This window comes from Eubalaena glacialis, chromosome 14, assembly GCF_028564815.1.
Source record: "Eubalaena glacialis isolate mEubGla1 chromosome 14, mEubGla1.1.hap2.+ XY, whole genome shotgun sequence".
Classification (NCBI taxonomy): domain Eukaryota; kingdom Metazoa; phylum Chordata; class Mammalia; order Artiodactyla; family Balaenidae; genus Eubalaena; species Eubalaena glacialis.
Window position 1 is genome coordinate 91,519,327 of NC_083729.1, and position 16,742 is coordinate 91,536,068.

Here is a 16,742-nt window from a genome sequence, read left to right on the forward strand (position 1 = left end):
TACAAAGATGGAACCATTTTACCCATAAAATAATAGTTTTAGGCAGACACTTGGCTATTACTTTAATGTTAATAAGGGGGAAAGCTTTTGATCTGGAAAAAAAAACTCTCAAGATAAAAAGATAAGTAAGATTCCATTGCCAATTACCTAATTAGAAAATGTCCAAACTGAAGTTTTGACTTATTTTTTTTTTTTCAGCTAGCTTTCATGGGCCTCCAACAGAAAGCTTTATGTAAATTTTCCCTTTTTGTTATGTCATTTTCATTAACATCACTGTGATATATAACTAATAACAGTTAAGTGTAATTATGGTAGTATTTAGAAAAATAATTGTGGTAAGACAGCATTTCGTGATTGATTCTGTGCTGTTCCCCTTGTGTTTTATCTTCATCTCTGCCGGTTCATGGCTTCTCCAAAAACGAACAGAGCTTGGGTATCACAAATTTCAGAAAGGACAAGACATCGCTCATGCTTCACATCCTTACAGTTTTGTTCCACATTGTTTCTCCTTCATTTATGATCTAATTCTTCAGGCATTTATCTCTGAACGGAATTGATTACATCTATAATAAAGCATTGATAAAATGGCCTTAGGTTTTAAAGTATGGTTGACTTTAAAAATAAAACTCCTATTCTACCAATTGCCTGCTAAGTGTAGGTATCATTCTGTTTTGTTTATTGGGTTGTTTTTTGTGGGGTTTTATTGTTGTTGTTTTGTTTTGTTTTGTTTTTGCACCAGTAACCAGAAATATGCTTAAGACGTACATCCAAGTTGTATTTTCTAAGACTCAGAAAATACGCAGGATCAGGGGGTGGTATTGGCATCCAGGGGAATGTGGAGTTCCAGCTACTATTGTTTTAGTATCGTCTCACTGCTGAGTCACCAGACAGAGCAATTTCACAGAAAAGAATAAGAATGAATTTTGGGGGGACACATAGGAGGTTACTTAGGGATTTGAAAAGAGATTGAAAAAGGGAAGAGTCCAAAGAAAACTTGGAGAGAAGTTTTACAATAGAGGGCTGGGTGATTATAAAAGAATGGAGTCGTGTTCTCCTAAACAAAGCTCAGAATGGTGCATGCTTGAAGAATCAAATGCGCTATAAAATTAAGAAATCACAACATATAACATATGGACAAAAATCCCAACCCACAGTTTTACTGAAAACTGAGGCTATTGTCAGAGAGCTGAAAGTTGGGGAGAAATATTTAACAGGACCCAGGAACCAAACAAAGAAGGACAGAAATATATCACATTAACAAAATGAAGGACAAAAATTACATGATTTTCTCAGCTGACACAGAAGAAGCATGTGAAAAGAGTTAACATCCTTTCACGATTTAAAAAAAAAAAAATCGACAAACTAGGAATATAAGGAAACTACCTCAACATAATAAAGACCATACATGAAAAGCCCACAGCAAACATCATACTCAATGGTTAAAGACTGAAAGTGTTTTCTCTAATATCAGGAACAAAAGAAGGATGCCTGGTTTCACCACTTGTATTCAACATAGTACTAAGAAAAAGAAGTTAAAAGCATAGAAATTAGAAAGGAAGAAGCAAAATTATCTCTGTTCAAAGATAACATGATCTTATATGTAGAAAACCCTAAAGACTCCACACACTTCCCCCCCCAAAAAAACTGTTAGAACTAATAAATGAATTCCCCAAAGTGGCAGGATACAAAATCAACATACAGAAATGATTCGTGTTTTTATACACTAACAATGAACAATCCAAAAAGGGAATTAAGAAGACAAAATCCATTTACAATAGCATCACAAAGAGTAGAATACTTAGGAATAAACCTGACCAAGAAGGTAAAGACTTGTACACTGAATACCACAAAACATTACTGAAAGAAGACACAAATAAATAGAAAAACATCCCATGCTCACGAATTGGAAGACAATATTGGTAAGAGATCAATACTATCCAAAGTGACCTACAGATCCAACCAAATTCCTACCAATCCCAAAGGCATTATTTACAGAAATAGAAAAAAAAAATCATCCTAAAATTCATATGGCATCTCAACAGACCCAAAACAGCCAAAGATATTTTTTAAAAGTACAAAGTTGGAGGACTCATACTTCCTGATTTTAAAACATATTACAAAGGTACAGTAATCAAAACAAAACAGTGTGGCACTGGCATAAAGACAGACATATAGACCAATGGAATAGAGTATAAAGCCAAGAAATAAACTCTCTTGTATATGGTCAAACGAGCTTCAACAAGGGTGCCAAGACCACTCAGTGGAGAAAGGACAGTTTCTGCCACAAATGGTGATGAGAAAGTTGGATATCCACATGCAAAAGGATGAAGTTGGACCCTAATTTTACAACATACACAAAAATTAACTCAAGATAGATTAAAGACCTCCATGTAAGACCCAAAACTATAAAAAAGCTTCATGACATTGGACTTGGCAATGATTTCTTGGATAAGACACCAAAAACACAGATAACAAATGCAAAAATAAACAAATGGAACTACATCAAACTATAAAACTTCTGTACTTCAAAGGAAGCATTCAGCGGAGTGAAAAGGCAACTTATGGAGTGGGAAAAAATGTTTGTAAATCATATATCTGATAAGGGGTTAATATGCAGAATCCATAAAGAACTCCTATAATGCAACAAAAAAAAAAAACACAGGCCCTTAGGATGGCTACTATTGGGGAAAAAAAAAAAAAAAGCAAGTGTTGGAGAGGATGTGGAGAAATTGGAACACTTATGCACTGTTGGTGCAAACACTATGGAAAACAGTATGAAAGTTCCTCAGAAAGTTAAAAACTAGAACTACCATATGATCCAGCAATCCCATTTGTAGGTATCTATTCAAAAGAATCTAAAGCAGTGCCTCAAAGAAGTATATGCACACCCATGTTCATAGCAGCATTATTCACAATAGACAAGAGGTGGAAGAAACCCAAATGTCCATCAAAAAAATGAATGGATAAAGAAAATATGGTATGTACATACAATGATATATTATTCAACCCTAAAAAGGAAGTAAATCCTATAACATACTATACAACATAGATGAACCTTGAAGACATTACACTAAGTGAAATATGCCAGTCACAAAAAGACAAATGTTGTATGATTCCACTTATATGAGGTATCTAGAATAACCAAACTCACAGAAACAGAAAGTAGAATGATGGCTACCAGACATTTGGGGGAGGGAGAAAAGTGGAGTTGTCATTTAATGGTTATAAAGTTTCAGATTTCTAAGTTCTGAAGCTCTTTTTCACGACAATGTGAATATACTTAATGCTGCTGATTAATGCTGTATGATTAAAATTGGTTAAGATGGTAAATTTTTTGTTATGTTTTTTACCACGATAAAAAAATCGTTAAACAGCAAGGCCCTACTGTATAGCACAAAGAACGGTATTCAGTATCCTATGATAAACCATAATGGAAGAGAATATTAAAGAAAAGAATGTGTATATATATATATGTGTGTGTGTGTGTGTGTGTGTATAACTGAATCACTTTGCTGCACAGCAGTAATTAACACAACATTGTAAATCAACTATACTTCAATTTTTAAATAATTAATTAATTAAAGGAATCATACAATTTTAAAAATTGTTTAATTTGTAATTTCTTTTACAAAGCAGGGATGGTTGTACTGGGGAAAAAAAGCCCAGAACAAGTGAAAGTTCATTTGTGGGATGAGGCGCTCCAACGGCAGCAGTGAGGCCTGCACGCCAGGGAGGGGCGTCAAGGAAACCTCAAGAGGAGAAACAGCTAAGGTCACTTGCGGCAGCGACTTCCATTCTGTGATTCCCAGGAGCCCAGTGGGCAGCTGGGGTGGCAGATGGTCTGTGGAAGGAAGACCTGTCTTCAGGAAGGGCAAGGAATTTGTAGTGCCCCTGGGGTCCCTAAAGTTAGACTGGAAAAGCGTTTTCCACCTCTGGTCTACGGGTCACCAAAGGGACCCCATGGGTTGTGAGGAGAAAATATTAGAACTTCTACGTCTCCGTAAAATTCTCATTATTTTGAATTTTCACCTTTATGTATATTTTATAATGTATAGCGTCTAGTAGCAATAGTAGCGGTGCACCATAAATAAGAAATAATAGATTAGCAAGCATATATCGGGAGTTTATGCTCAAAATATTTTAGTGGTCAGGGTGAGCAACCTAAAAAAGCCTGGCGATACGTCCTCTAATAAACTCCTGTATTTGTAAGTAGGACCAAGAACCCCATGCCTTTGGGGATACCCATTGCCTTTGGTAGCAAACCAACAGGATGGCAGGAGGGGAGAAATAAGATGGAGAGGAAGCTGGGTAGGCAGGGCCAGAGTTACTGGGTGGAATAAACTGCAAAGGAGGAGAAGAAGCAGACAAGAGCCGGAAGGACAGGGAAAGGAAGGCAAGAATTTCCAAAGGGCTGAGTGGTGATTGTAGAGTTTGTTGCCAAATGGCAACTTTGATCAGACTTACCTATGGTTTCCCTTGGCCTCCACATGCCACGCTCTTCCCTTCAGAAGGCAAAGCAGACTATGAATAGAAAGGGTCTCTCCTCCGGGAGACAGAGTTTATGTCCGTACTTGGTTTATTAATTCCCTGAATCTGTCTTAAAGGGGACCTGGGGCGTGGTAGCACCCTCAGCTGGATATTAGGCTCTCTAGGGACCTTAAACTCACAGGCACGCACGCATGCATGCACACACGCCCACATACACACATGCACACGTATATGTGGCCACACACATGTATCCACATGCGCACATGAAGTCCGTGGTTCCAAACACCGTGGATTTATATGTTTCAAGTCTTAATTGTTGAAATGTTCAATGTAATGTCTCTAGCTAGTAAAAATAAATAAGTAAAATTTTTCAAGGTATGTCACAGGCTGTATGATTCTATTTACATGAAATACCCAGAATAGGGATCCACACAGATAGAAATCAGATGAGTGGTTCCAGGGGCTGGGGGGGAGGGGAAATGGGAGTAAGGCACGGGCATGGTAGGTTCTTCTGGGGACGTGAAAAAGTTTCGAAACTAGAGACCAGGAGTGGTCGCACATCATTGTGAACGGACTGAACGCCGCTGATGTGCACACTTTAACGTGGTTCATTTTATGTTATATGATTTCATCTCAGTTAGAAAACACTGTGCACTAGGAAAGCCCCTTTCCTAGGTCTGCGTGTGGGTGTGGACGGGAGGGAAGAGGGCTAGGGTCTCGGGCGTTTGACGGCCCTGGTTCGTGGGCCGGCCGGAATTACACCCATAAAGCTGGTCTCCCAGACCGATGCTCCTCCCATAAAATGACGATGGAGCCACAGTGACGGTGTGGAACCCTCCGCTGCCTCTAAGTAATTTGCGCTGGTTGAAATGGACGTCAAAGAGGAAGCAACCAAAGGGGAAAGGAGAGCACCTGCGAGTACATGCTTGAGAGCTGTGGCCCTGGGCAATGCGCCAGGAGCCAGGACGCAGGGGGCGGGCAGCTGCTTCTCCCCGCCAGCCCCTCCCCCAGGTTCTGCCTGTCTCCTGCCCCTCGCACGCGGTGCCCGGTGAGGCCAGGGGCCAGGTCTGCAGCCAGAGCCTTGCAATCCCGTCGGAAGTAACATGGGAGGTGGCGGGGATGAGACCTGGCCAAGGCACCCGTCGTCCATGGCTCAGCCTTCTCTCTGAACACCCCACAGGACTCCCTTACCCAAACCCCGTGGTAGCTGTGCTCCCTGAGACAGGCTGTGCCGAGGTCCAGGGCTGAGCAGAGCAGACCAGCCCTCGGGGCTCACTTAGCTTCTGGTCTGAGGCCTCGTTCCTCGGCCTGGCTCCATCACCTGAGAGCTGTCAGAGAAACAGAATCCCAGCCTCCACCCCAGACCCCCTGAACCAGAATCTTCTCTTTACGTGATGCCAGGCAATTTGAACGCACATTCAAGTTTGGGAAGTGCTGGTTTAGATGCTCGTTTCCATGAATGAGAGTCAGACCAGGGGCTCCAAAGACACGTGAGGTGGGCTCCCTGCCCTTGACTTTCATGAGAGCTGGCGCTGGAGAAAATAACTCTTCAGCTGTGAGATCTCAAAGGGATCTTAGGGCTCATCTAAGTCAACTCCCTCACTTAGGGACGATGACGTGGAAACCCAGAGAGGTCACGTGATTGCTCAGGGAAGAAGCCAGAACTGGAAACAAGCATTCTGCCCACAAGTTCACTGTACCCATCACAGGGCTGAAGAAAGCCAGGAAGCAGTGTCTGTAAGAGAAAAGGTGACAGAAACAAGACTGCTGGGACAGGGGGCCACAGCACTGCAGACTCAGGGGTCCCTCAAAAATGTCGGGGGGGCAGATCATTTCTGCAGCCCCTTCCAAGTCTGCTCCTTGACACCATCAAAGTTGATCCAGATAAAGAAATACTGACCCCCTTTGGCTTCTCAGCAAGAACGTGCTTTCATTCTAAGAGTGATATTCTGGTCCACGAGACCTACCGGCACAGGGAGATGGCTCAGGTGTCATTCTGTCTCATTTCTCCAGCCGGGCTCCAAAAGTGAATCCCGGAGTCTAAGACACCCCCATAAGGTTTATCCCAAGGTCCTCAAAACCTTTGGCAAGAGCATCTTAAAGGAAGCAATACACCCTCTGTGAGGATGTGTGTGGATTACAGCGCACTGCATACAGACAGGCTGCCCCAGTGTGCTGACCCACCCAAAGCTCCTCTCTAAATCCAAGCTCCGAGCAAAGATTGTCAAGGATGCTGACAGCCTCTTACTCCTCCTTTCCACTCATCTGAAGCACTGGACCACTGTAAAACTCAAACTGAAATCAACTTGAGAGATTCCCCGCAAGAGTCAGCACATTTTGTCAAAAACCAGATAAATTAACAATGAACACAGGCAGCCACCGGACCTGTAGTATCTGAGCACAGTTTGCTGAGCCAGGGGGCAGGAGGCCGGCAGGCCTGAGCCAGGGGTGTGTGATGGGCCTGCTGCCGCCTTTTCTTCTCCCCCCCACCCCCGCCACCGCCCCAGTAATAAGTATTCAATTTGAGAGAGCTGATGGAAAGAGACAGGAGTGAAAAGTGGGCTTGACACATTTATGAGAAGGATTTGTCCTGGGCTTCTTAAGTATAGTGCCTGGAGTTTTTTCAATCATACGAAAAGTAGGAGGGAATGAACACCTGTTTCATGTTTCCCAAGCACACTCAGATTGTTAGACGGATAACGCACCATCAGGAACAAAAAAAAATCATGGGAAAAAATGGCTTGTCAAGTTAACAAAAATTGTATACTGTTTGCAATCTACAAGTAGAGAAAGAGAGACAGACACCAAATCCCCAGAGGATAGAAATACTGTTTCTAGTTGAATTCACACTGAAGGCTCCAGAATACAGTTTCTGACATTGGAACAGAGAGTGTTTTTATGATGGATTTTTTTAACCCTTTTCCTAAAAGATGAGATTTGGGGATCACAACTTGCTCTGTGCTTCCCGATAGTGGTGACAACAAGTAGAAATAGTATTTGCCGGGTTCATGAGCTGGTGTTTCCTCAAAGGCAGAGGGAGTTGAGGATTTGTTACTTGATCTAATGACGATGGCTTTCCAATAGCCAGACATGCACGGCATCATTGATCAGTCTGCCCTCTCCTTGTTTGCACTGAAACACTGCTCAATTTATACCAATTAAAGAATGCTTGGTTTGGGTATTGAAGAATCATTAAGGGATGCAAATCCCCAAGGGCTTCTAAAAATGACATCTGACTAGAATGGTGATTAAAGCATGAAGGCGGCATTAGTATTTGAACAGTTTGACTGATATACAAAATCATTACAACTTCTTCCCAGGAAGAGTGACATTGGGTCAATGTATGTACTTGCCTGGTCACCCTAAACAAATCTGACAAGTCTAATTTTAAGTAATTGCTCAGAGTTTAGTGGCCGCCTCTGTCCCCACAAGGGCAGCTGTCTGGATCACATCTTGTAATTGAGATGTGTCTTTAAACTCTATGTGTCAACCCAGCATGCAAATGTGCTCTCAAAAAAGGTTAGGGGTTAGTGATGCTCTGGTGAATCATTTTCCAGTCAAATTTCCACATGAAAACTCTACTGCAGCCAGTAGTCAACTCCTCAGCTGATGCTACCCCGTCACATGTAGGAAAGACTGGATGTTCCAGCCACATCGGACTCTCCAGTTTTAGGGACCATCTCAAAGTGTGTTCTCTGCACCAGCAGCGTCAGTATCACCTGGAAACTTTCTACAAATGCAGAGCCTTGCCCCCTGCCTCCCCCGAGACCTGCTGAATCAGAGACACTAGGGCGGAGGGTCCTACCATTAAAGCTTAAATAAGTCCTCCCCGATCTAAAGCCCACTCAGGTTTGGGAACCACTGATCCAGACCCACTGAGCCTCCATATCTGCGATGAAGTGGACGTCCCGTGGGTTAGTGATTTGCCTAAGGCCGTGCAGCCCAAATGGCTGTGGAGGGCAAATATGCGACTAAGCATATTACATTCAAACCATGTAATCCTTGACTTTCACTGTTCAGTTAAAGTTTTGAAAATACTTTGCTGCCCTGTCCTTCCGTGCAGCCCTCTGCTTGTCCCTGAGAGCGTGTGCACGGTGTCCTGGAGGGATGCCTGTTTCGCCTGTTCCTCCTCCTGGACCCGGAGATAGAGACCCCCGGCCCGGCAGCCGGGTGCGACCACTGGGCTAGCTGTTGTGGAAGCGTTGTCAAGCTGGAGATCTCATCGCCAAGGTGAGAGCCCTGAGAGGTCCCTTCTTTCGTCCACGGGGCTCGTGGGTACCCATGTGGACAACAGCCCTCCATCACCAGGGGTCCCTGAACCACCGTGAGGGACCCCCACTGGCTGTGTCGTGAGAACCACAGATGATGTGAAGCCACAGGCACTTGGGGAACGTTTGTTACCACTTTATAACCCAACATCTCTCGGGACCCTTTGGGCCTTCCGGACGGTCCCCTTGCACCATTAAAAGGGAGTGATGCGGAGGACAGAGAAGCATCTTCTCTATTTGGAATATAATTGAATATAATAGGATTTCCGGGAAGGCATAAGGACAGGAACCGAATTTGAGTTACTAACCAAACAACAGTTTTCTGATTTAATTTTTTTTTTTTTTACACGAATCACTGTATCTTTCGCCACTTTATCCCAGTCCGACAACGCTTGAGCTATAAGGAGCCTATTAAACACAAGCAAGGAAATGGAATCAAAACTGAAAAATAAGGGCCGGCTCATTTGCAGGCTCCAGGAGCTTGAGTTCCCGGTGCCTGAGCAGGCAGCTCAGCCAGACGGTGACAGTGTGAGAAAAAAGGTTTGTTCCAGCTCGCCCGGCTCCCAGCAGATGGACAGAGCTGGTTCACACCACTTGCTTCCCTGCTCTTTGCTTCCTGGACACCCAGCCACCCAGGTGAGCCTGTGCACCCAGCACCCCACACTCCCCTCCCCTCCCCTCCCCTCCCTCTCAGTCCCTCTCCCCGCAGGGATGCTCAGCCTTTCAGCCTTTCATGCTGCGCCCTGTGCGGGGCAGGGTTAAAATGTGCCTCTGAATGGAGAGGAGTAGACAGGGAGGATTAATCGCAGCGGCAGAAGAGTGATACAGCCCAAGCAGAACAAAACGAGGGCGACCCAGACGAAACAAAGCCCCACAATAGATCAGCTCTGAAAAGTCATCGGGCAGCTTTGAAACCCAGGCCTCTGCGGTCCCGGGCAGTTTCGCAGCCACGGGCTTTCAAGACACATGAATGGAAACGGAACAGTAACTCTTTCTCCCAACCCTTTTCAGGGGTCTTGTCGGCCGAGAAGGATTTACCATTCAATTCCCATACTTTTTTATGTGGGAAATTAGGAATTGGCTCCTGAAAAAGAAATTGCCTTTTTAAACTCTCATAAATTGTAGCGATTTTATAGATGCACCCAAATTTCTTTTTTCTTCTCTTCTTCCCACTTAGAGTTCTTTTTTTTTTTAACTACTCATTAAACACACACACACACATACATTTCCATCTTCCCTCTTCTCTGGAATATTTTCTGCAGAAAATCTCCAACCAAAGAGGTATCTCATCTTTCCGCTCCATATACTGTTTGGTTTTGGTCCTTAACTATTTTTTCATTTTATCACAGTTCATCACAGACCCAACTTCTTCTTTGAATAAAAAGACCTATCCTTTCCAGATATTAATCACTGCATATTTGGAAAGGTGGCAGGTGTTGGGCAAAGCTGGTGCAAAGGTCAGAAGCAAAATAGGATGTTTTCTTGATTCCTGACTCACCAAGCATGTCCTGCTGAGTGACTAGCCCTGAATACATGCTACTTTTGAGTTGTCCGATGAAGACAATCAAGTCTTCCTGGAGGAGAGCTCAGTAAGCCGTCCCCATCTAGAGGGCTTGCGTTTGCAGGAGTGCGTAACAGGCTCTTCTCCTTCTCGGAAGCCAGCAGTGTTTGGCCACATTCATCTCATTAACCTTCCCTATCTGTTTCCACAGGACAGAAAGGAAGACTTGAAAACTGAGAATTCCCAGCCTGGGACTCAGCTCAGCCCAGCTTGGGCTCTGAGCCGGCACATCTGACATGGCTCTCCAGGCGTCTCCCAGGGCGCACACAGGGAAACCTTGCCCCAGGAAATCCAGCCGTGTTTGACCCCTGCTTCCCCCTTCCCTCTCCTGCCCCCAGGAGAGCCCGGCTCCAAGGCCGATGCCCGGGAGCAGCTGTGGTGACCGCTGGCCATTCTCCAGGGTGGTCAAGCGCACCCCAAGTCCTCGGAGATGACTTCAGGGTGAGAGATGGAACGGGGGAGGGGAGAAAGGAGGGTTCCCCCCTCAGCCCGTCTGCAAGGCCAGGCTGGGGCACGTAACCATTTCCTGATGTGCAGAAGCTAAAACCTGGACTTCCTTTCTTATTAGATTGTTCAGATATGCAAACACTAACCCAACAAAAGGAGTCTCGCAATATACTTCACTCGGTCTGTTTCAGATCCTGATATCACTCCTCTAAAAAAAAAAAAGAGAAATCAAAAATAAATAAATAAAATAAAGAGAGAAATCAAACAATTTCCTATTTCTGAGGACAGTGTTAAAAACCTTAGAAATTTGCAGTATATGTGTATCAAATCCACACACTGTAAACCTAAACTTATACAATGTGATGTCCTTTTATCTCCATGAATCGGGGGAGAAAAGAAAACCTTTGAAAGAAAATCCCAATAATAACTGCACGGACATCAGAAAGTCTGGGAACTATGCTGTTTCCTTCCTGAAATAACTCACTTGTTCAAAGTTATTGCAGAAGGAGCCAGGATACTGCTCTTCAAGAGGTAAAATCACACTTAAAAAATTGATATTCGCAGGAAAGGATGGTCCTTAAACACGGACTTCACTTGCTTGGGAATAATAGGTAGGCGGCTTTTGTGGGCTGGGTAGGTTTTATAAATTACCATTTCCATGTCCTCCTTTGCTGCCTCTGCACCAGAGGTAGAAATTCCAAAGTCCAGGCCCCTTAGACGCTTTCGAAAGCCCCACTGCAACTACTCCAACCCCTTTCACCAGCCTCGTCCACAACCGCAAACCACGAATGTGGACCAGAGGATGGCACCACCGAACTCTCACCAGCCTTTCCCAGCCTGCCTGCAACTGGACGGCATACGGTCTAAGAAACCTTCTGGCAACTTAATTCTTCAAACTACTGGCTTGGACTTATTTTTTTAATGAATTCAAATACTGTGTGATTAGAGAAATTCTTCAATGATCTTTTAAAATAAATTTTCGCAATCACCACTGCCAGGACCAAGATAGCCTGCGGCAGCTGTGGAAAGCCTTACCTTTTCAGGGTCCTTTCTCCAGAAAGCAATAGAGGTGACCTTATACAGTAATCAGGTGACTTGTCTGCCCCCTCCGCACACAGACACTCCTTGTGAACTCAACAGCTTCTAAGGCACAGAGAGTGAAACCCAGATCCGGCCCCACTGGTACTGCCCACCTCCTAGTGCATTCTCCCCTCCTCCACCCCTGTCTCAGTCCCTCAGATTCTTCCTTGTCCTAGGGCCTCAGCACATGCTCCCCTCTGCTTGCACGCCTGCCTTCGTGTCTCCTTTAGGGCTCAGCACGTAGGCTTCCCTGAGCACGCTGGCTAAAGTAGCTTTCTCTCGCCCATTTCTCTCTCCCCAGCCCCAAAGATACATCCTTCACAGCAACAGAGCCCAGTCTCTAGGTGGAATGTCTTAATTTAATGCCCGTCTACTTGTTTTGGTCCATCTCCCCTACTAGAAGGTAGGGACACAGTTCCAGGAAGATAGAGACACGGTCCTCCTGTTTACCATCACCGGTAACGTGCCCATTGCTGGTACACGGCTGGTGTTCAATAAATACTTATAGAAGGAAGGAAAGAAGGAAAACAATGAAGGAAGACAAGATATTGACTTGAAATCAATGCTCTACTTCCCCACCCAGAAATGTCTTGTATTACTCAGGGTAAAAACCTCAGCTCTTAGATTAAACAGACCCCAAAATACAGTGGCTCACATGATCGAATTGCTTTCTCTTTCACATAACTCTGTGGAGTGGACGGTCCAGGCTGGCAGGGTGCTCCGTTTCACACGGTGATGAAGAGATCCAGATTATTTCCCTATCGTCGTCCCGCTGTCCTGCGGGGTACCGCGCATCTGCTCGGTTTAATGGGGGTCGCCAGCACATCCAGGTTCCAGCCCACGGGGAGAAAGAGAGAGAGACTAGGAAGAGCGATGCCCAGTGAAGACAGAAAACAGGAGCTGTTCCCATCAGTTCTGCTTACATTTTATGGGCAAAAATGTAATCTTAGGTCCAGACAGGGAAGCTGGGAAGTAAAGCCTCTAGATGAGTGACTTCACATCCAGGGAGAAAAGAAGACAGCTTTGGAGAACACTGGCCATCTGCCACGGGTTCCTAGACTCCTCTCTGAGTAGAAAACATCCTGGGGCCTGTCCAGGGAGCAGAGCCTGTGTGCAGACTGTCTTTGACTAGAGGAAGAAGACCCCCTACCCAGGATCCCCGGCCACGCGGCGGAGGTGTGGGGAGCTCGAGGGGCAGCAGGACCTCAGGGGTGGCAGTCACTGCAGGGGACGTCAACATGCCCAACCCTCCCCTTCCTCGTCGGCTCTGAAGCTCAGAAAACGTCCAGATGCATTTTTGTTTTCATACCTAAATTTTCCCATTCAGCTCTCCGCTCACCAGGCAAGAACATGCAAGCAGCAGGTGACCAGGGCTCCCACTGCTTTAATTTGAAGGAAGGGAAATGGACAGACAGACTGCTGCCATGTCCCCAAGACAATCCCAGTTTAGCAGCTTCCTTCCGTGGGATCTTGAGCAAATTACTTATACCCTGAAGACTCATTTTGCTCACCTCTAAAATGGGAGCTAAAATACCTTGTCACATGGTTATTATTAGAATTAATTTAGCTCATGCAGGTAAAGATCTTAATTTTTTAAGAAACACCTGGCGTATAGATACTCAATTCATTTTCTTCTAGTTGGTGGCTTTTCTCTTGCTAAATCCCAGCCTAATAAACCATTTCTCTTCCTCAACCTATTCAAATTCCCCCAGATGACACCCTACAGCCTCAAGTCTTCTCTGAAAGAGTCCAGTAGCTTTGTCTTTCTCTCTCTTCCCAACTCCTGTCCCATCCTTATTTATTGAATGCCTTGTGCTATCCACTGATTGTTTCCTACGTTTGCGTCCAGTGTCACTGGATAGACTGCAAGCTCCCTGAAAGCAGCAGATACCGTGTTGATTTTGATAGCTCGTAACATCTGACACAATGGGACTGTACAGTATTCACTCAACAAACATGCCATTGAGTTATGGAAATGTGAACAGATTAATGCGAGGTCTGCATGACCTAGAAAAATAAATTCTTTCAGCAGGTTCATGCCAAACGTCAGTTGATTTAGGATTTCTCTTTTTAAAGAGTAAAATATTCTGCTTATGTGGACTGAATGACTACCTTACTATCCCTGTGTAGAAGCCGAAAATGTTGCCTAAAATTATATTGGACCTTGGGACTTCTGGGAACTCAGGATACAGCCTTCTGGGTGGTGTTTATTCTGTGCCACAAACACCTGAATGACTGAAGTTGAAATCAATCCAGATTCTGTGTCTGGGGTTTCAGCACTTTGTGGCCTGGCACGTGTGACTGAGAAAAATCCGGGGAATGCTTGGCCTTTCGTTCCTCTGAGAATTATGCCATTTTCCAAGAAAAGCTAAATAGCTCACTCCTGTCTCACCGCCTCTTCTTCCAGCCTGGTTTCCTGAGGATATTTTTTAGCCAGACTGGTGTGTGCTTTTTAATAAGCTGCTGGAAACTAAGAGTTTTAAACTTAAACTTATACTGAACGAGTGCATCACCAAATGAAGAATATTATCCTGATTTCATCTATCACGGACGAAAAACACATACACAGGAATGGTGGCCACTCGGTAGCGTTTGCAGACAAATTCCCCAGAGTATAACCCAGATCCGCAAGAAATCTCTCAGCGCTCTTTCTGAGGGAAGCTTACTAATAAGTACCATCAGGTAACAAAGCTGTTATGTTGGGTTTTTTTCTTTCTGCATCGCTTTTATCGTCAGGAGATAGGGGAACTTCATATTTCAAGGGCTTTTTGCACAGGAAATCCTAGTGTGGCTTTCACACACACTGATGTCTCTTGGGGGGAAGTACAGAGTAACCCTGAAAACCTTGGGCAGAGCAGCCAAGCTCACCCGGATGGCATCCATCAGGGGCTTCCAGAAGGAGAGCGATGAGTGTATAAGCCACCCACTGAGATGAATGTGCTCCAGGCCATCTGAATCCTTGGACCTTGTTTCCAAGAAGAGGCGAAGCCATGAACTGCAGAGCTTGGAGCCCAGATTCACTCCCCGAAATACAAGCAATAAGCTTAAATGCAGACAAGGAAAATACTTGGTTTGGCTTAAGTGGACAGTTCAGGCCAGTGTGAACCGGGCAGGCAGAAGAGCCCAAGAATCTATAAAAGTTCCTTAGAAAAGACAGACACTGGTCAGCAGAGGTGGCCTGGCAATGTATAAACGTGCTCTGCCTCCCAAGCTAAAGACAAAGCCCCCCCAGTACATCCCAGTTGTCCCTGGAACTTATATATGACAGTGAGACATATTTTTTAACTTCTGTATTTTATGTTCTCTAGGGTTTTTTCATGGAGATGCATTTTTTTCATAATCAGGACAATAGAAAATAAAAATTACAACCTTTAAAAAAAGATAAAACCCTACCCCTTCCTCAAAATGATGAAACCAGCAAAGGCTCCCAAGAGCTGTTGAACTGGGCCTCCATCACAGAGGAATAAAAATGAGTGGGGGGCCGGGAACGGACCAGCGGTCCCCTGAGCGCACAGCAAGGGTAGCATTGGCAGAGCGAAGGTAGTGCTGGGGAGAAGGGTCTCCGCGGCCACATTAAGGCGCTGGACCCTTTCGGGCAGGCTGTGGGGAGCTTGCTGAACTGGCCTGCGGATGGGCAGGTCCTTGGGGCCCCCGGAATCCGGGAGGCACTGAGGGCTGGCCGAGCAGGATGGCAGGGTCAGAGGGCACGCAGAGGAGGTGCGCTTTTTTTTATCACGTATAGTGATGCACGTATGGTGAGGATGCATACATCACGTGCCTTATCAACGAGCAACTGAGTCATAGGGAGGGATGCAGCCTGAAACCCCAGGACGCTTAGTCCAAAAGTGTGCAGGTGAGAAGGCATCATCGTTGATGCACTAAGCGTGGAAAAGACGGCAGGTCCCGCGGCACTGCCTTCTGACCACGGTGGCAGTCAGGGTCCGGTGGCGACAGGAGGCGCCTTCAAGTGGGTGACTGGGAAGAAGCTAACGGGTGGTCTGTTTATGGAAGGGTTCTTAAGATTAGGAAAACCAAACCCTGGAAGAGCAGTTATCACCCCGGGCTTGAAGCAGCCGTGGGAAGGACTGATTCCTAACCAACAGAAAAGCAATTGTGTCACCCTTGGGCCGGCAGAGGGGACGGGGCCATCAGCACCCAGAGCCCACCGTCCTGCTCCCCCGTTTAGGGTCCTGACCCAGACAGACCCTGAGGGTAAAGAGGCCACTGATGATGCACCTTTGCCGACCTCCCTCCCCAGGGCTCCCCACACCACAGGGAGGTAAGGAGCGGGGTCTGGAGGGGCACACGGAAGATGTCCAGCCCACAGACTGTTGACTTTCCTATCGTCTTCCTTTCCCACCAGACCGTAAGCTCCCGGAGGACCAGGATGCAAACAGTCTGTTCCCTGCTGTGTCCCAAGTACCCACAAGTAGCCACACACAGTCGGCACTCAGAATATTTGTCAAATGACTGCACAGGAGCACAGAAGAAAACCGCTTACCCAGGATTTAACAGCAAGGGGGTAACAAGACAAGCGGCATTTTATGAAAGATAAAAATAGTCCTTAACGGGGTGTTTCCCTACGGTAAACCCGTTCTTATTTTGGCCATTCTGCCCAAAGCAAAATACAACCGACATATATAAGAAGGAAAATAGAGAAGAGTAGAAGAGTTGCTGAAAAGATTATATTTATGCTTTGCTTGGAGTGAAGAAAAGTTTGGGGAAAAGGTACTGAAGAATTTTAAATGGCCTTTAAAAAAATACGAGAAATACATCTTTCTCCTAACTTTCAGACCTGTGGTCTAGGAAGGAGGGGACAGTTGCCAGGATTATTAAAGAAACTCTGTGTTAAACGGTGGAAAGATGTCAGGTTGTGGGTTTCTCTGCTATGGGAAGTT

The 16,742-nt window shown here is 45.3% G+C and overlaps 1 long non-coding RNA gene across 1 annotated transcript; it reads right to left on the reverse strand.

The window, feature by feature from the left end:
* Nucleotides 1-10,910: 10,910 nt before the first annotated feature.
* LOC133104702 (uncharacterized) lies at nucleotides 10,911-13,741 on the reverse strand. Its single transcript, XR_009703694.1, has 3 exons — nucleotides 12,500-13,741; nucleotides 11,800-11,907; nucleotides 10,911-10,972 (listed from the first exon to the last, which is right to left on the reverse strand). It is a non-coding gene; the product is annotated as an uncharacterized LOC133104702 (long non-coding RNA).
* Nucleotides 13,742-16,742: the final 3,001 nt, after the last annotated feature.